General features: G+C 42.4%; 1 protein-coding gene across 2 annotated transcripts in view; it reads left to right on the top strand.

Moving 5' to 3' along the window:
• The first annotated feature begins 4902 nt into the window (after nucleotides 1-4902).
• The window catches only part of ZFAND6 (zinc finger AN1-type containing 6), a 54223-nt gene continuing 37987 nt past the window's right edge, over nucleotides 4903-21138 (top strand). Inside the window, exon 1 of one of the 2 annotated variants that reach the window (XM_065411679.1) lies at nucleotides 4903-4976. The gene's annotated coding sequence lies outside the window, so the exon portion shown is untranslated. The remainder of the gene's footprint in view (nucleotides 4977-21138) is intronic. The other variant, XM_065411680.1, reaches the window with a different exon arrangement.

Below are 21138 nucleotides of genomic sequence, written 5' to 3'. Positions count from 1 at the left end.
GTTTGGAGAAAAGAAAAGAGCAGAAATGAAAGAGGCAAACTAGGAAGATGATAGCATGCAACAGGCTGGGACTGCAAATGAGTGTAACAGAAAAGCAAAACAGAAAGATCTCTCAGTTGGAACGAGTGAATGACAAGAACAGAAGAGCGTGACAAGAAAGTCATACAGCAGTGATTCAGGGAATCTAGACAGAAAGCTACCAGCTGATGATGCCAGGAAAAGAATTACATCAGGGGAAGAGGGAAAGAAATCTAGAAAACGCTCCATCTACCCTATTGAAAAAGCCATGTTTAAGCAACAAGACTCCAACATGCTCATCTCACATGTTTCTATGTGTCCACATAGCATCATTTATCCTGGTATATTTTTGTGCCAATTTTGTTGGCCAGTCCACGGCTACCATGCTGCACAGTGTGTTCGTGCATCCTGGGAAAATTTGTGCAAGTATCCCATAATGCCTCAGCTACTAGTGTCAGAGGGCACAGGATTTTAGATATTCATGATATAATGCAATCCATTTTGGGATAGCTTCCCATGCAGAGTTGGAAAGTAAAAGAACTGGTTAACCCAACTACTGTACACAATCATAGTTGTATGGTTCCGTATGCTGATCAGAAGAAACATGTTGCAACCCAGTTGCAGCCTAATTGTGTTACAGCCCAGAAAATGAACAGGTTCAAAATACAGTACATCCACACAGTTAGGAATCATGGATTAATATTTTGTGAGTACGTAGACACAAACCATGAGGGGAATCAATTGTATCACAACCTAGTTGCAAAATCAGTTCAAGTGTGCAGTGTAAAGTCTCATCTACATGTTAACTCCTCCCATGTTCAGAAAAGTTACAATACAGTAGTCTTCTGACAACGCTGAAATACAGTTGTGTCGTGCAGGATAGATGCGACAGCACTGTATTTTAACTGTGTTCCCAAATAGTGCTACAGCTCTTCAAAAGTTTGGGATTTCAGTCAATACATGTTAATACTGCAAGAGCAAATCATGCTTTAACCATGCCAATGGGCTATTGTTTTTGTAACCAGCTCAACTCTGGAAAATAAGGAACAGTTGGCCCGTTAGGGCCAGATCCTGCTAGGTTCTAAACTCCTGCCAGGTGTTGGGGCTTTTTATTTCCATTGAAGTTAATGGGAGACAAGGGCACTCATCACCCGGCAGCAGGTGCTTAGTGCCACACAAGATCATGACTCCTAGTCCTAATTCACTAATGGTATTGGTTCCCTCACTGCTTGTTCTAAAATCCAGACTGTGACTAAATCCTTACCATGTCCTCAACACTTCTCCCGCTTTTGCTTTCTCCACCGAGCTCATGGAGGAGCATGCTACGCTCTTCCTTTTGAAAATCAAACTTGCTACTTTACCTCACTCTTAGGAAAAATAATAAAACAAAAAAACCAAACTACTCACTTGATATTTACCATCTCATCTTCTGTCTCTTGCTCCTCCTCAGCAATGTTTTAGAGAAAATAGATTTCTCTTTCCACCAGCTGTTTCAGTTGAGCCTTTGACCTTTTGCATCTTCACTAGCTGATTTCTGACCCTTTCTCAGTATTGAGAGTAGAGGGCCCTTCTCTCAGTGTTTAACAGTTTATTCTTTCCTCTGATCACAGATCCCTCTCTTTTCTCATCCTATTTGACTTCAGGGCAGTTTTTTATACTACTGATGGCGCTTATCCTTCTTTAGTTCCTCCAGTGAGAAAACTGGGGTTTCCTCTCTTGCTTTCAATCTTCCTTCTTTAATCACATCTTTCCCATTTGTAGTGGACCAAGATTTACACCTAGCCTTTATCTCCTCCGTTACTGTAAGACGCTCTCCTTGGGCCTCTTCTCCATATAACTTCTCCCTTGGGGACAATTCACTACTAGCTTCAAATGCAGGCACTATCTATGAAGATGACACACAACTATGCATCTTCTATTCTTTCTCTATTTTCCATTTAGCTGCCTGTCTTGGCTCTGTCAGTTCCTAGCTACATGATAACTTCCTGAGTCTGAATGCTTCAAGGAGGAAAGTCCATGAGTCTTTGTCTCGTGTTTCTGGCTCCGCTATCAGTATTACTGTCCTTAACTCACACATTTCTCTACTGTCAAAGCAGTTCTCATTTTGGTGTGTATGCACTGAATGGTTGGGGGCAAACTTGGTACACAACTCCAGGAATGTGGCCTTCCACACCTGAAAGTTCTGCATCATTCCAGGTTTCAGTGAATACCTACAGCAGCTGTCCAGTTTCATTCACTGCTGCCTGCATCATCTACTCCTCCTCACTATTCTCATTTTCCCTGCTGCATGACCAGGCACTGTGGTGGTTCTGCAAATACAAAGAATCAGTCATCCTGCCTCTGAAATAGACACAAGAGCTCCACTAATCTGTTCAGCATCCATATTTCTGATGGCGAGATGGTGAAGAGATTGAAAACCTGCACGGAGGAGAGTAGATTATGGGATGGACCAGAGAGATACATGGGAATTTTAAAAACGGTATGAAAGAGAGAAGATTATGGGATGGAACAGAAGAAATGGTGGGAACTTGACCCAAACTCCCCCAGTTCCCTAAGTTGTGCTGGTATCCCACAGTACACCACAAAAATTTCCCACAAAGTAGTGTGCCAGACAGTGGTTCAGGGGACACTGTGATGCCAACCCACAATACCACATATCTTCTGCCAATACAGCCTGGCACTGTGAGGTAGCACTGCACTAGCAAAGGCCGACAAATGTGAATGCACTCTACAGCTATTTTGGCAGATACTTGCCAGCAGACATTTTACCAAGAAAGCTTTCTAGTGTAGACATGGTTTCAGATACCATGGCCAGAAACCTAGAAATCATCATTCACAAATCATCTTCATGCTGAACCTCTTTCACTTGTTGAATCTCCTCTGTCTATAAGTCTATTACTGGATCATCCGTACCTTGATTTTATCTCTTGTGAAATCTTGATTTATGTCCTGTTGCAATCCTCTCTTCATGGTGTTCCCAAATTCCTATTATCGAAACTCAGAGATTCTAAAATGCAGCAACCTGGCTAAACTTTCCGTCCAAGAACTGGAAACATGTCCTATCCATAATCACCTTCCCTGGCTTACCATCCATTTCTGAATCTACTTCAAAATTGTTCTTTTTCCCCAAAAAAACTCCCCATGGGCTCACTTTACCTAACTTCTCTGACTCATCATCCAGCTATTCTCTTGTGTGTACCTCCAATCTTGACCTCTTCCTTTCAGTTTTCCACAGCTAAGGTTGCTTTTTTGCTTGTGCTGTTTCATCTATCTGGAATTCTCACCTCTCCTATCTGCCTTCAAGCCATTGACTCATTCATGCTCTTTAAATCTCATTTTAAAACCTTCCTTTATGCTTTAATTTACAGCTGACTCTCTGTGTGGTTATGTGATACTGTGAACTGAAGACACTATATAAAAATCACTATATAAAAATAAGATGTGGTATATTGTCTCAGCTCTCCATGGGAAAATAAAACTGGTGTGACATATTGCACAGAACTACAAGATATTCAAAATCTGGAGCTGACTTTTTATAGGGGAAATAAAGTAGCTAAACTAAACTAAAAGCAAGTGACCACGAATGTATTTGATTAACTGACTGACATGACTATATACTTTTAATGTCCATAGAACAATAAAAAAGACTACATAGTAAAATTTATCTCAGTTTAGTAAGCCAGAATCATTCTTGTTTTCTCTGTAAACTCCAAACATCTTCCTATACAGAAGGGGGTAGAGTGGAGAGCTGAAAAGATGAAACTGTGTAAAATCTTTGGAGCATCAGTCAAATAAATAAACAATTAAAGGGAAAAATACTAACAGATCATGCTGGTTTCAGTGAGCAAAATCTTTTAATCAGGCTGACTTCAAAGGGGATACCACAGGAATTCTCCTCTCTCTGCATAGAGCGCTCAGCTGCAAAGTTGTTTGAATATAAGGTTGCATGCGTCAGTGATTTAGTTGTGAAATATTCCTGGAATGGGAAGAAGCCACACAAAGGTCTTGAAGCTCTGGTCCGAGGTAAATAATACGTCAGGAAACTTGTAACAAACAATGACACAAACCACAGACAGGGACCAGCCAACTCTAATTTATTTGGAAGGTGGTTCCATCCCTTATTCTGGACTAAGGCAGCTTTGAAGGTAGCTTTTAAAATGTGTGATTCTGCAATATGTAAGGTCCCTGACACATTTTAAAATAGAATCGCTTGTTTTTAACTTTCCCCATTTAGATCATCACTGTTGGAGGCAGAGCACTGCAGGTATATATATATAGAGGGGGGAGCATTGGTGCCCTGGCTGGGGAGTTACTGAACATTTAATGCATGGGGATGGGGGGGAGGGGTGAGGAGAAGGGGGACATTTCCCTGACCTATCAATACATTTTTGTCTTGTGTTATTATGATTCATGTTACAGTTGCCACAAAACTGCTTCCTATTTGGCACTTTGCCCCTTGCCTTCTTCTTCCTCCTTATCCCTCCTCCCCCCATCTCCCCTTTCTCCTTCCTTCCTACCCATCAGCCCTACCCCCCGCCACCCTTTCCACATCCCCGCTCTCCTTCCCAATCTCCGATCCCACTCTCTTCTCACCCACACTTGCCGCTCGCCTCCCCTAAACCTCTGCCACGCTCCCCCCTTACCTCACCTACTGCCCTACCCCCCTCTGCTCTGCCCCACATCCCCCGGCTGGGTCAGGCGGCTGCTGCGCACTGGGGCTCTGCCCCTTTAAATCCCTCTCTGTCCAGCTCTGTGGTTCACGTCGCCGCCGTCCCCTGTAATAATTAGTTGCGGGAGCCGGTGCCACCCTCCCTCCCTCCCGGCTCCGCCAATCAGCGCCCGCCCGCGTCACTCTCAGGGCAACGAAACAGGAAAAAAAAAGTTTAGTAAAGAGCTAGCGAGCGGGGCCAGCGGCGGCGGCCGGGCGGAGTGAGGGCTTCAGCGGGCCCTGGAGCCAGGTAAGAGCGGGTGCCAAGTTACGGGGGCCCGCTGGGCGGCTGTCTCGGAGGGGCGTCCCCCCCCCTCAGGCACCGTGGCCTGGAGCGTAAGGGGACCAGCGGCCCCGGCCGGGGGCGCCCTGTCCGCAGAGGGGCGGGGGGCTCGGAGTGAGGGGGGGGCTCGGAGTGAGGGGGGGCGCCCTGACCGCAGAGGGGCGGGGGGGCCGGAGTGAGGAGGGCGCCCTGACCGCAGAGGGGCGGGGGGCCCGGAGTGAGGGGGGCGCCCTGACCGCAGAGGGGCGGGGGGCCCGGAGTGAGGGGGGCGCCCTGACCGCAGAGGGACGGGGGGCCCGGAGTGAGGGGGGCGCCCTGACCGCAGAGGGGCCCGGAGTGAGGAGAGGGGGAGTGAAGGGGGCCCCGCAGCAGGAGGACCCCGGGAAGAGTAAAGGGAGGCGACGGGGTGGCTAAGGAGGGGCCCCCATAGGGGAGTATGGGGGATACGGGACAGGTGGTGCGCACCCCTCCCACATACAAACATAGGAAGTGAGTCTCACTCAAGGAAGCTGCTGTTGCCCCCACCCCAGTCCTGGATGTTTGTGTGGATGAGTCAGGTGAGCGTCCAGGAAGGAGCATCTGGCTGTGTGGCTCAGCCTCTAGGACTTCCTGTAATTTGTGGGGCACGGGGAGAGGGGGATCCATGGGACTCGGACTCAGCCCGTCAGGTACAGAGGGTTGAAGGAGTCAAAATTGAGTTCCACACAGTGTGTTGTATTTAATTGTGGTTTCTCCCTTTTTTTTGGGTTGTTTCTTCTCCCCCCCAACACTAATAGCGTGAAAGCCCAAGAGCAACCTTATGAGAGTAGAATTTCTACTAGTGTCTTTCAGTGACAATTCCCCCTCCCTTGTTGTTGTTCAACTTGTTTGCAGGTATGTTGGCTTCTACACTAGGGAGGCTGAATTTCAGAGGTGATAGGTTTCACAGTGGTGTCTGTATCAGCAAAAACAAGGAGGAATCCTTGTGGCACCTTAGAGCCCAACCAATTTATTTGGGCATAAGCTTTCATGGGCTAGAACCCACTTCATCATAATAGTCCACTATAATTGAATTGTCTCATTAGAATTGGTAAGGCAACCCCCATCTTTTCATGTACTCTATCTATCTTCCTATTGTATTTTCCACTCCATGCATCTGATGAAGTGGGTTCTAGCCCATGAAAGCTTATGCCCAAATAAATTTGTTAGTCTCCAAGGTGCCACAAGTACTCTTCGTTGTTTTTTCAGAGGTGATGTGATTCCTCTGTTTTGTAAAGTGTTATGTGATCTTTCTGAACAAAAGGTGCTATATAGAGGTGGTCAGAATAGTTTGTCATGATTTATTTAACCAATCCAAGATGCATTTTTGAGAGAATTTTCCTAAATTGTTTTTTCAACCAGCTCTACTGCTATGTAAACACAGGGACTGACTGCTGCTTCTGTTGTAAGTGTAAGGATTGAGTTTGTATGCCTGTGTATTTTTATACAGCAACCAGCACTCCATTGGGGGGTTAGGGCCTTAGGGACAGTACTATAATATAAATATTTACTACTAGGATGGCTTCAGTCCAGAACACCTGGCTGTTTGGGAGCATGTGGATGAATTTTTGCTTCCTGAACAACCTAAATTGTGGTACTAAGCTCCTAGTTGAACCAGTGTGTATGATTGACTTAGGATTTCATTTTAAAATATTACATTTTTTCTAATCCTTACACTTGTGAAAATAACCTTCCCAATGTAACCTTGATGAAGTGCTCTCTTTCTAGTCTCTGAAAAGCCTGAAATGCTAGGTGTGAGTGGTGTGAACATCCCCTTTTGTCTCAGTGGGTTGTTAACTCTGAAAGAATGACTTCCTACAGGTCAGCATTAATTATCTCACTGAACTGTTTTTACAGAAGCATGCAGCAGACTCTTTGTCTGCACTTGTTCTGTGACTGAAATCTGTGCCCAAAAGGCCTGGGGGGAATGGGTAGAGAAATTAGCTGGTGGGTTTATATACCCTTCAGCAGAATGGGAAAAAATCTACTCTCAATTATTGTGTCAAACATTTATTAACATTAGTGTATTGAAGGTAGTATATATCCCTAACTTTGTAGCCATGACCTTTAAAACTGAAATTTAGTCCTCTCCATTTCATCCAATTATTCCTTGTTATATCCTTTTGGTTCCACCTTAAATAATTCCTTTCTTGGTGTGTTTACACTCTTTGAATTGTAGATGGTTAATCATACTCTTGTTCCCTTAGATGATCAGCAGAGTTATATGTATCTAGTCCTAAACTTTCTTTAATTTCTTAACTGTTTCCTCCAGGCTCCTTGATTACTTTTATCACGGCTCTTTGAATTCTCTCTAATCTATTGATATCTTTCTGGTATTGAGGTATATAGAAATGTACTTTGCACTAGGAATAGTCTCCAATGTGTCATATAGAAGGGGATGGTCCCCTTCTATCTAGTCCAGGGGTTCTCAAACTTCATTGCACTGCGACTCCCTTCTGACCACAAAAATTACTACATGATCCTGGGGGGAATGAAGCCTGAGCCCGCCTGAGGCCTGCCACCCCGGGTGGAGGGGCATGTGGGGCCAGAGCCTGCTGCCCCTGGCAGGGGGCCAAAGCTGAAATCCCAGGGCTTCTGTCCCAGGCAGGGGGCCCTGTAACCTGAGCCCTGCCAGCCAGGGCTGAAGCCCTCAGGCTTCGGCCCCTGGCAGTGGGGCTCAGGATTCAGCTTCAGCTCTGGACCCCAGTAAGTCTTAAACCAGCCCTGGCAACCCCATTAAAATGGGGTGGCGGCCCACTTTTGGGGCCCGACCCACAGTTTGAGAACCCCTGATCTGCCTTTTTGTTCTGCCCAAAGTGTCATTGTGTGGTGTGTGTATAGTGTTTTGGGTTTTTTTGCTATACACCGCTACCTCGATATAACGCGACCCGATATAACACAAATTTGGATATAACGCGGTAAAGCAGTGCTCCGGGGTGGGGGGCTGCGCACTCCGGTGGATCAAAGCAAGTTCAATATAACGCGGTTTCACCTATAACAGGGTAAGATTTTTTGGCTCCCAAGGACAGCATTATATTGAGGTAGAGGTGTATATCACTGCAAGCTTATATCTGATTTGATATTTACTACTGCCCCTCTATCACTTTTGGTGTGACTTCTTTTCAGGTGTCTCCTTCACTATTGAATAGTTGTGATTTTTTTTTTTTTTCCTCCAGCTTTCCTTACTTTTTTTTTTTAAGAGAAAACCCAAACTATTTCCTACATGTATTTGTTATGTCTTCAGGTCCCTTTGTATTATTTTTTTTGTCTTCATAAGCAATTTGTTTGGTATATTATACATATGGAAAGTGGCTTCTGGTTTGTCATATTGTTTTGCTCTTATAACTCAAGTGGTGTGTGTTTGAAAATATAAGAACTTACAGTAGTTATAAATTCAACATCTGACTACCTTAAACTCAAACTGTCTACACAAAATCCCATACAAATAACTTACCACTCTCTTTTTTTAAAGTTATCAGTAGATGACAGAAATATTAACACAAGCTGCTGAGAAGTTACTATGGTTACTGATTAGGGTACCTCCTGTTCCTGTGAAAATGTGTGCTTCTTTGTAGCAACTATATTAATCACTTCTCTTTAAAGAATCGTAAGTACACTTGGCAGCTAATTGGGATAAAGTTATATGCACCTGGATCTTGAGTAGCCTTTCTGAATTAGGTGTTGAACAAATTTTGGCTTGTTCTATATAGCCTTACTGGACATGCTTATTTCAGTTTAGCGAAAAGGGCAAACATTGATATATACATATTCTTAGGCCATTGAATTCAGCATGCTCAACCATACTGTAGGATGCTGCTGTCCCATCTGAGCAAGATGGCTGATGTCAAGGGAATGGTCTGGATCCTTCCACAGGGGCTGTAGCCAAAAGGTATGATGTCTACCACCAGAGCTTTCACCTGTATAGTTCTATAATAGACACTACTCTTTCCTGGTCTTATTGAATATCATAACCCTTGGGAGTGATTGAGACTTCTTGAAGCTACAATTGTCAGAAAGATGTAGCCAATACTCAACTGTTTATCCTTCACGAAATCTCTGTCACCCAGGTATCCCAGCATCTGGGTGAAAAACTGGCTGAAGCTACTCTGTCCTGTTTTATGCTTCTAGGCAGGGCCGGCTCCAGGCACCAGCTTACCAAGCAGGTGCTTGGGGCGGCCACTTTGGAGAGGGGCGGCACGTCCACCTGTTCGGCGGCAATTCGGCGGATGGTCCCTCACTCCTGCTCGGAGCAAAGGACCTCCTGCCGAATTGCCGCCGCAGATCGCAATCGCGGCTTTTTTGTTTGTTTGTTTGTTTGGCTGCTTGGGGCAGCCAAAACCCTGGAGCCGGCCCTGCTTCTAGGCAGAAGGAAGCGCTGTGAGGTGCTTTCTGCCACGCTGACAATTTTGGACTATTGGAGACTTTAGGGTATCTAATGTATAGGGTCCTTCAGGATATTTTGTTAGACTTTCCTATAGCATCAGTCACAAAAACACATTTGACCTTCTATGGCTAGCCAGGCATCTAAGGCCTGGCCTTGGTCATATGCACTTTTGTTATTTCCAGACTTGATTGTAGCAGTGCAATATATCTTGGGCCTGGTCTACACTAGGGGCGGGTGTCGATGTAAGATACGCAACTTTAGCTACGGGAATACCATAGCTGAAGTCGACTTATCTTATTCCGACTTACCTCCCGTCCTCACGGCGCAGGATCGACAGCCGCGGCTCCCCCGTCGACTCCGCTACCGCCGCTCGCTCCGGTGGAGTTCCGGAGTCGACGGGGAGCGCATTCGGGGATCGATCGCTACCTGCCGATACGGCGGGTAGTCTGGACTTACCCTTGGATTGAAAGCATCAAGAAAAGCACTAGAAAGACTCAGAGGGGTAGCCATGTTAGTCTGGATCTGTAAAAAGCGACAGAGTCCTCATGCGTCTGACGAAGTGGGTATTCACCCACGAAAGCTTATGCTCCAATACGTCTGCTAGTCTATAAGGTGCCACAGGACTCTTTGTCGCTTTTTACTAGAAAGACTGTGAGGTTACCAAGAGCACATCTGTATACCACTCATTCTGCTGGCTTCCTGTTGAACAAATAGTCAGATTCAAGGTCTTGGTCCTAATCCTCTGGTTTTACCCTAGAATATGTGAAATACTGCTTAACCATCAAGGCGCTTGACTGCCTTTGACCGTTTTGCTCCTTTTGAATAATGGAATTGTATGTCACTAAGGAGAAGCTCATCTGCACAGGGGAGAGTTTGTTCTTGGTGGTGGAATTCACACCCACAGGATCAAAGGATGAACACTAACTTCAAAACTTTCAGCTGAAAATGCAAATCTCCATTCTTTGATCTTTCCACACAGCTACTCATAACCTACTAGCATATCTGCAAAATGCAATCTCATGCAACTAACTCAGGGAGGAGCTGATATACATAGAATACATCAGTGATGTAAATCACTCTCTCTTTTGAGGATGATGCCCAGATACCATGCCCATCACCATGGTATAAGAAAGTGAACAGAATAGTGTTTGGAATATACTTTTGAAACAATGATTTGTATGTTCATGTAGTCATGGCACTAGTGTACATGTAAGTCATCTGTTGAGAGAATGGCTATTTTTATAGACTAATTTAAAGTATTCAGAGATAATCTGGTAATCAATAGGTATACTATCTTCAAAATTATTAAGAATAGTAAAGTTTTTGTATATAGCAACTTCAAAAGCAGAATTACTGTTTGTGTAAATATTCATAAATTTTGAAATTTGCCCGGGGTGGGAAAGAATTTGCAAGCTAAATAACTAGTACCCTAACTTAAAATTAAAAGGCAGATAACGGTGGAAAGCAGGTTAAAAGTTAGAGCTGCATTTCTTTAAAAAAAACATACCCAAGAATGAACCCCATAATAGTACTGGCATATTGACAGCCCTGGAGGCTGAAGACCTTTTTCCACAGTGCAGGTACAGCACATAAAAGCTGTAGTTCCCTGTGTTGCTTTGCCATTTATTAACCTGTAGAAACCTAGAGGTAAGTGTTGTGTTTCCTAAGACTGCTTCACAAATGGCACCAATTTTTGGCAGGCTTTTGTGATTCACACATGCCTTTAGGGACCTGGACTGAGATTGACATGTTTTTACATAGATCACTGAACAGCCATCAGATGAAAGCATTTGATCATTACCATTCTGTTCTGTTTGAACTGGAGACTTAAATGTAACAGGCTCAGTTCTTCTTTTCCTGAGCTATCTAGTCTCACTATGTATCTTTTATGTATCTTAATATTGCAGCAGAAATAGACTTCTGGGTTTTCTACAATTAAAATAATCAAGTGAGACTAAGGTACCTTCTTTTCTTACTCTTGTCTCCAGTGCAAGTTACAGTAGCAGCTAAAATTTGAATTTGTCTTCAAGGCTGCTCATGCTCAGAGCTTCCCTAATTAAGTAGCAGATTGCAACTACGATGATCACATCAGTTTCACTCTGCAGATGTTACAAGAGCAGCAGAGGCTTAACTTCCCTTCTGAGTTTGAAATAAAGTGAATTTCTCCAGACTCTGATCCAGAAAAAAATAGGATGTGTGCAGAAATTAAACCTATAAAATTAGTGTCCTTCATGCTCATTTTCAACAGTCCTGACTGTGGTTTTCTTTGAGGCTGGACAGGGATTTGAGCAACAAAATTCAAACCTGGATTTCTAACCCCTAAATTCAGCTGTATCCTCACATGAACTTTGATATGTAATAAATAAGAATCCAGGCCAGTTGTATCCTTACCCCAGTTCTCTGATTTGGAGGGTGGTGGTGGTGTCTGTTTACTTCACAAGGGCAGCAAACTATTCCCTGGCCCAGTTAGTAAAAATAGGGTATCCTTGGACAAAATTTTCTCCCCTTTCAATACTATGCAGTGTGCTATTTGTTTTGATGTTGTAGATCACCTGATGGTGGCTGCATTTCTGTGGTGATGGATAGGTATGGGGTTTCTGGGATTCTTCAGGAAGAAAGGTACTATGTAAATACAATATAAGGTTGTATATGTAAGCAACAAAACTTGTTTTTAGGGCAGAAGATGTTGCCTTTCCAGAGTAGGGTGGTTTTGATGGTAAGATTTTGTGACTGTATCTGTTGTTCTCACAGACCTGCAACTTCATGAACTCCAAATTGAAAGTTAGAAGTTTGTCCTAGGTATCATTGTGACCCTTTACAAGTCTTACTCATGTTGCTTTATTTGCCTAAACTATGTTCTTGCCATCGATTGCTTAGATTGCATGGCACTTTTATGATTTAATGCTGTCTTTTGCAATACAGCTGTGAAACTATATGAAGAGGATCTGAGTAACTTTATTCTTAATGTTCTGTGCATTCGAAGTACAGAATCCTCACAAAGCATATTGGGATTAGGCCTCTGAATTGACTTTTTCAGTTAGTATATTAGGCACTATAATACATTGTGCAGCTGTAGAGACTTCTTAAAGTTAGCCTCCCTCCCCCCCTTTTTTTTTATTTTTAAAAGAAGCTTTTTTTAGAAAGTGGTGCAGGCATTAAAATTCAGCCTAGTATTTTGCTGTAAATATTCCCCTCAAATGTGGGTAATAACATAGTATTTTGCTGTGACTAAAATTTCTTGGACTTTTCATCTATAATAGCAAAATAGTTTAGAAGGGCCCATTGCTCTACAAATACAATCTTGGAGACCCTATATAAAACAGTTATCCCTCAACACTGTTGAAACTGGCATCCATTTTGCAGTATAGCCTAGACCTTAATTATTTCAGAAGGAAAGCTGCTGCAATGGAGTCTTGAGGAAAGAGGGGTGAGAACCAGAGGGCTGGGAATTGGCTGTTCTCCCTGGAGATCCTTATTTCCTTCTCCTCCTCTCTCTCCCTCTAACTTTTCCCTTGTATTGGGAAAAAAAAACCCCAACAACCTTGCCCCCCCCCCAACAAAACCTGACAAAAAGTACAAATGTGCAGATAATTCACAGCTTTTACCATCCTGGGTAGAGTTTGAAATGGATGAAATATTAAACCCATGAAAATCTTGCATGTAATACAACACTAACTGGGTAAAGTGTGGTGGCACTAAAAGTGGGGAGGTGTCCTGTTCATCTGTCAGTCTCCAGAATACAGCATTTTCTGGGTTGAGTCAGGGAGGGGTCTTCCTGAAGTGATCTGTGCATTTGAGAGACATGATGCGAGATGCCTCTTTATTCTGTGTAACCTTTTTCCCCCTGAATGTCAGGCTTGTCAGTTAGGTAGACTTTTCTGGCAGGTGGGGCGGGAGCTGTTCAGATTTTTTTTTTTTTTTTTTTTCCCCAATGATGCCTAAGATCTTGTTAATGCAAACTGACAGCATTTTGTATTATTCAGTTATGAAGTGTAAAGATCAGCTGAATGGAATATTTAGTCATAAGCTAATTATCAGATCTAATTATTAAAATAAATTCTTTTTTAAAAATAGCTTTAAAATAGCGTTAGATAAACAAAGATTGAATCAGCAAAAAATAAAAAACACTGACTGTCGCTGACACAGAAACATACCTAGACCCTGGTAAGATCCAGATGTTTTCCATAGTGTGAAAGCCACTTTTGCTGAGTCATGTCTTAAATTAGCAGAAGAAAGCAGGTTGAAACAAGTGACTGACTATTCATATTTTCAAGTTTAGACTACTAAATCATACCTTGAAAGTTACGTATAGTGTACTTAATTTTTCAGTTAGTTTATTATGTGATTTTTAAATAGTGCATTTATTCCTGAAGCTTGAATTAAATTTTATCCTATATTAAAAAGCAAGCAGCAGTTAAGCTTTATATAGATAGAATTCTTTCCATTTCACTTCATGAAGTTTTACAGTACATCTAGATTTGTCACAAGTATGTATTCTTTAACATCACTTTTATGTTTCTAGATAAAACCCTATGAATCCATATGGTTTTGAGTGTTATGTTCAAGATCTGGAGTAGCAAAGTCTAGGCTCGTATTGTTCAGTTTTATGTAATGTTAATTGGTATCCAGCTAGTCAAAAATAATGTAATAAAATGCCTTAGGTTGGCACAACTAAAGGCTTGTGTGCTGTTTCTTTAAGAAACCAGCTTGTCCTGGGTGTTTTAACCAGATTAACCTAACATGCTAGCAAGGAAAAGTTCTTTAAATAATGGATATTAAGTTTTACCAATCAGAGATACTAGTTTTAGTGAAAGGGTGGAGTTTTTTCCATTTCAGCCACTAGAACTAAAGAAGGTGGGGCTTTCTGTTCAGGTTAGGTTGCTCAGGAATACAGCTTCCAGTGAAGTTAATCTGGGGTGAAGCAAACAGAAAATTGTGCAGATTTTCTTGGTAGGATTTTTTTGTTTGTTCTAATCTTGTTGTATTTCTTCATTTTACCCTCTAAGGCACTTATGCTTATGTGTGTGCCAAATTTTGTGATTGTTTTGATTTCCAGTGCTGGCAGAATATTAAAATGTATGCGGGGAAGCAGAACAAAAGGGCTCTTTGGGCAGGAAATAAGCTGTTGAGAGATGCAAACTTGATTGAGTTTCTTTTATCATTTATTGCTAGTTTAAAGTTTGGTACTTTTATTTGAAAAAGTCAAGTTGTACAACAGTATCTTACCTAGTTGTGTTAATTGTAAAAAATTGAGGATCATGCTGCTGTTTTCTATAATGTTGTGTAACTCCAAAAGAGCTTTATTTTTAACTCTGACTTCTCTGGTTCTGATGAGACTTGAATTAACTGAATGTGACAGTTGCTACTAGATTATACAATGATAACATTTGTTTAAAGTCATCTGCCTTTGTTTTAAGTCATGTCCATGTTTGTCACTTGATTGATACTATTTATTTTTTGTGTTATACTTAAAAAGGAGAAGAACACTTTGTATAGATTTTGGTGTATTTGGAACAGTGTATGCAAAGAGGCTTAAAAGCTAGATTTAATGTGTTCTAAGTCCCCCCCCCCCCCACCTCCCTTTTCTCTTAATACAACTTCCCAGAATATCAAGGACCATCAGAGCTCTGTTTAAAATATAAAAAAAAAAGGGGGGGGGGCAGGGGAGGAAATTAATTCCTCTTGCGCTTTGTTGCAGCCACGGTCCTTTCAGCTGAAGATGGGGGCTTTCTTCAAAACTAATCAATACAGTACCACCCCGAATCTTATGTATTACTTGAGCATAGTGTGGTGGTTACGTGTTGTTTGGGTGCGGGGAGAGGGTTATCTTCAGTTTCTACACCATTCCCCCCCGCCCCCTTTTGGCTTTCATATTTAGGGATGAGTTTTTGCAATACCTTTTCTCAGTGTCCCAAGGGTCTTCAGGCTTGGAACATGCTATAAATTAGTATTCTGGAGAGGAGTTTCTATTGAGTATTGCAAAGTGTTTTTACTGTGATCCCTTTGTATTCCTACACAGAGAGATCAGATAGTGCCCAAGTCTGGGTATTTGGTTCAAATGCAAGGCATACTTTTTTTGAAAGCCTTCCCTAATTTCCCCCCCTTCCTTCACAAAACAGTGTCCGTATGTGCATGCACACACAGTTGTATTCATACACACCTGCTCCTGGGGATCAAAGAAATACTATGTTATGTTCTCTGACATTGATTAACTGTAATGCTTAAATACCAAGTTGATGGATGCATTACAAGTAGCTAAGATGTGGCAGTACCTGGAAGTTTGGGGAATAGAAGAACAGACCTGAAAATCAAACCAGGATCTTCCAGGTGACCGTGCAAAGCATTTCACAAGATAATTAGACATGGTCAACATAGTACACTTCACACATTTTCAATTTTCCATTAGTTAATTTTCTTTTCAAAAAAATTTGGATTATAAATCGTTTTCATTTTTGTCTAAGAACATCCTAATACAGTGGCATCTCAGACTTGGTTCAGTATTTTATAGGCTTACGCACACTTATTACATATTCTGATTTTATTATGGAATAATTTCATTCACTTTCTAAAATTTTTTGGGAATGTGTTTTACTACTATTAGAAAGTATTATTACAAAATGTGTGACCATCAAACTATGGAAATATTTAATACTCATCAGTAGCTCTACTGGCCATTCTAACTGCCCTTGGGCCAGAGGCCTCTTATTTAAATTGCTACTCTTTAATTACAGGAGAAAGGGAGTACTTCGACAAAAATTGACTTTAAGTGCAAAGTATCACAAACATCTTTCAACTGAAGTTAGGCCTTAATTGAGTGACCAGAGTTCATGTTTCAAATGAAAGCAAAAAGCAAAAATAAACTACAGGGTTATACTTGTGCAAACTAAGCATGTATTATATGTATGTATATTTAATGTACACAAGCAAAATCCTACATATTTGTGTAATATTAAATATTAATTATGCAGAATGCTGCTTTTACTTAGCTGACATTTTCAGCAGACTTTTCTAGTTTAACTTATTTCAAACCAGTCAGTGGTTGAAGCAACCATTCTTTAATTTTTCTTGTACATGATCTACCTAGCTAGTAAAGATGGGACCAGTAATTTTCCTGATGCATTAAACTTTTGAACAGGTCACTTCTGAGTCTTCACCTCATGTATATAATTCTGATTGGCCCTAAAGGATAAACGTACCACTTTGCTGGCATGGCTGGAGAACTTCTGTATCAAGATACAGCAGGCATTCTTGCCTGTATTCAGAATTGTAGCTAAACAATCTGCATAGATTTGCTAGTTATTCCAGCAATTTTTACTAGTAAAACATCATCTTACACAGACAAGTCTTCTACACACAGAGGGGTGTATATTCTGTGTTTGGAGATTCATGTACATACTACTCATGTCAAGATGGAAATTTACACATCTGATGTAAGTGAAGTTTACATTCTCTTTAAAATTAAACTCCTAACTGACACTTAGGGCTAGCTCATGCTTTCTTCATCCATTCATGGAAAAGAGAGGGCAAAGGACCCATTCTTCCTCCCACCTACCTTCTGAAGTCACTCCATGGAGTAGTGATTGGGTGGTTCTGCATTGAGCATGGATGTAGCTGAAGCAAACTGCCCCCCCTTCAGCTCTGTGTAAACTACTTGGGAAAGATAGTACAACTTGGGGCTGTATTGCATTTCTCATGGAACTCCCTTCATGGTGAAGATACTGCTTTAAGGTTGTCCAAATTAGGAAAAGTGGTGTAGTATTAATATGTTTGTAAAAACTGCCTTGTCCATACTAGAATATTTACCATGTTTGCCATGTTAGCTACATGTGGTAGCTAACACCTATTTTCCTAGTGAAGACAGGGCCTAAGTGGGGATCCAAGGGGCAGCTTTGGCTGTTGGTGCTGTGCTGCCAGCAAGTGGATTACGGATAGGGTACTGGAGGTACCGAGCTCATACATAAGATCAGGGACTTCAAGTGGATATCTTTGGCTTCCCATGGTGTGGAATTTTGCTGTGGAAGAGGTTGATTATACTGTAACAAAGTTGTGTGAAAACAGTCAATCAATAAAATGACCTGTAAAGCAATAAAAAATAGCTTTGGCCCATTTTAGCTGCATTAAGATGTATATAACAGAGGCATGAAAAGTTTCTTCAACATAACGTGTTTTTTTTTTTTCCTGCTTGTTTTTTTACTGTAGAAATATCAGAACTGTTAAGTCCTTCTTCCCTGATTTTGTTGGATGTGTGAGGGTGTGTCTACACTTTGAGATGAAGAGGTAAACTCCAGCTCCAGGAGACATACCCCTGGTAGTTCTGATTGAACTAGTGTGCTAAAAATAGTGTATAGCAGCATGAGGGACTAGCCACCCTGACTATGTACCCATCCAAGACCCAGGTACGTACTTGGGCAGCTAACCCCTTGTGCTGCTGCATCTATATTCTGTTCTTATGAGTGTGTCTCCTTGAGCTGGAATTTATACCTCCAACTTAAAGTGTAGACATACCCTCAGATATGTGTGGTAACCTCTCAACCTTTAATTGAAGGGTGGGGGGGACAGGTGGTACATTTTTACAGATCTCTTATTTCAACTGTGTTTATAGGGCTTTTGAGTTAAATAGGGATTAGCAAAAACAACGCTTTTAACAGTCTAAATGAAAAGCATTGCCCTCCCTGCTTGTTATGCTCCTAGTTCTCTAGTTGTTCATAATCTTGCAGGTAAAATGGGGTAAACAAGACATGAACTTTTAATGTTCCATACAGAGAACTTTTTTTAAAAGGTTTTATTCATCATGAAGAAACAAAATGAGTTAAAACCTAATTTCTTTCCCCCACCCCTTTAAGTCAGCTTCAGGCAGCTTCTCGAGGCTCTTTGTCAAATAACTGAAGCCTTGAACTTAAGGGCGAGTCTTCGCTAGCAACGTTAAAGCGCTGCGCTCTCCCAGCGCTCTAAACAAACCACATCCACGAGGGGAATAGCTACTGGTGCTGAGAGCACAGCTACCGGCACTGGCACTTTACAGTGCTGAAACTTGCAGTGCTTAGGGGTGTTTTTTTCACACCCCTGAGCAAGGAAGTTGCAGCACTGTAAAGTGCCAGTGTAGACAAGCCCTTACTTGCTAAACAAGCTATAGGGATTGAAAGCTTCATATTTGCCAGAAGGTGGTGATGAGGGGTGTAAGAGGGTGAATATTTACTTCCCATACAGTAGTTTTTAAATGGGAAATCCGTAGAAGTTTACCTCTTCTGCTGTTAACCTGTCAAGATTTGCAGAACCTGAACTTGTCTCTGCATTCAGAATTTAGGCTTCCTGTGCACAGGGTGATTCCTGGTTAGCCATTTTATGTTGTGCTATGACACATTTGTATCATGACACTGACAAATACCACATCCTGAAGGATAGCCTAATATGTAGTAATACCTTGTTTGCTGGACCAAACTTTTAACAGCATGGCTGACCTGGCAAGCTCTGACAACCACCCAAACAGTTTAAGTAGCCTGTGTTTTAAGACAGTAATGCTATGGTGTGCCTCCTATGATTTATAGTTCTAATTTGTGTAGCCACATGAGGTGTTGGGGAGATGTATAAATACAAATTCAAAGCCACCTTACAGTAGGAGCTTAAAATTAGTATTTTTTAGGCCAAAAATTAGCTATTGCCAGCATACTGGAATGCCCTGTATTGGACTTCTGAAATTCTTTTACTCATAACTATTTTCTACCACGAATGTGTGTCTGCGCTACACTTAACTTGGGCAAAGAAAATAGACTAGACACTTTCACTTTCTGGCTGTTGAGTACTAACACAACTTTGGACTATTGTACTTGAAATAAAAATGTTTAAAGTTTCTCCCATAAAAATCCTATTTTTACAGGCATTTGGGATTAAATCAAGCTGACAGTAGTAGTTTTCAAACTAAGGAGTAATTTATATATCTTAGAACTAAATGTGTCTAGAAATATGTAGATTGATTTAACCAGTTGTTGGTCATATTGTGTATCTGGTGGCAAAAGAAATAAGGCTAAGCATCAGATTGCAAAAAAGTAACCAAGTTTGTATTAAACTCTTGTAGGAGGTGGGGTGACTGAAGTTGCTTTCAGAAGTATAGTCTCATGGAATTATGTCCTTCATGTTGTAGTACTTTTATTGTCCAGTAGAACATTGTTTAAAGCAGCTTAGTAGGGGGATGCCACAGGTGTGGCAATACAGTGAACCTTTCTTAACAAGAGATCTGCAGCTTTTGGATAAATTGGTGTGTCTGTTAAAGGGTGAGAATGCAAAATGAGAAGTTGAAGGTGTTTTTTCCTGTCTAGCTTCTCTGAATTCAGGTAAGCAGCTTACCAAGGTAGCTTTTGTTGTCAGTGCAGGGGAGTTTATATAATTAAAAATTTCTAAGAACTGCATTAGGCTTTTTATGTTGGGATAGTTCTAACAATAATTGCATGATACTGCTGGATATTGGTGTTAAATCTTGGAATGAAGTTGCTTTGCAGGTGTACTTACGGTAATCCGTTAACAGTTCAACAAAGTTTGGCTGAGTAAAATTCAAAGATAAGTGGTCATGTAGTCACTACACAGTATAAAAATCCCACTTTATTAAGAGGTAAGGTTTCCAGGTGTCCAGTTTTCAACCAGAACACCTGGTCAAAAAGGGACCCTGGCGGCTCCGGTCAGCACCACTGACTGGGCCGTTAAAAGTCCGGTTGTTGCGGGGCTGGCAGGCTCCCTACCCATCTCCATGCGGCTCCCGGTAAGTAGCGACATATCCTTCTGGCTCCTATGCATAGGGATGGCCATGGGGGCTCCATGCACTGCTCCTGCCCCAAGCGCTGGCTCCACAGCTCCCATTGGCCAGGAACTGCAGCCATTGAGGGCTGCGCCTGCAGGCGGGGGCAGCGCGTAAAGCCTCCTGGCCGTGCCTCTGCCTAGGAACCAGAGAGACATGCTGCCTGAGGTAAGCACCGCCCACAGCCTGCACCCCAACCCCCTGCCCCAGCCCTAATCCCCCTTCTGCACCCCAAACTCCTCATCCCTGGCCCCACCCCAGAGCCTGCACCTGCAGCTGGAGCCCCTATCCCCTCCCTCACCCCAACCCCCTGTCACAATCCAGAGTCCCCTCCCACACTCTGAAACCCTCAACCCTGGCCCGGAGCCCCCCCTTGCACCCCAAATCCCTCAGTCCTGGCCCCGGTGCAGAGCCTGCACCCCCAGCCAGAGCCCTTACCCATTTCAGCAACCCAACCCTCTGCCTCAGTCCAGAGCCCCCTCCCACACTCTGAACCCCTCATTTCTGACCCCGTCCCACCCCAGAGCCCTCACCGCAAGCCGGAGACCTCGCCCCCTCCCGCTCCCTAAGCCCCTGGCCCAGCCCAGTGAAAATGAGCGAGTGAGGGTGGGGGAGAACAAGCGATGGAGGGAGGGGCCTCAGAGAAGAGAAGGGGCAGGGCCTCAGGGCAGGGGGTGGGGCAAGGGTGTTCAGTTTTCTGTGGTTAGAAAGTTGGCAACCCTATTAAGAGGTGGTGAAACATGAAATGAAACATGACAGTCCAAAACGAGGCTTGTGTCCACCTCGGTAGAGCAGCAGTGATTCTAAAGAGGGGGATTATGAATTATTTAACACACACATAAGCAACTGATTTTAAACAACAGTAGACTTCTATTAAAAAGACACTTTGCTGTTAATGTTGCAAAGATTCTCTTTTCTTTTTAAAAATGAGCTGTCAACTA

This window comes from Emys orbicularis, chromosome 10 (assembly GCF_028017835.1).
Source record: "Emys orbicularis isolate rEmyOrb1 chromosome 10, rEmyOrb1.hap1, whole genome shotgun sequence".
Classification (NCBI taxonomy): Eukaryota; Metazoa; Chordata; order Testudines; family Emydidae; genus Emys; species Emys orbicularis.
The sequence above is the reverse complement of the archived record's forward strand: the minus strand, read 5'-3'. Positions and strand labels throughout refer to the sequence as shown.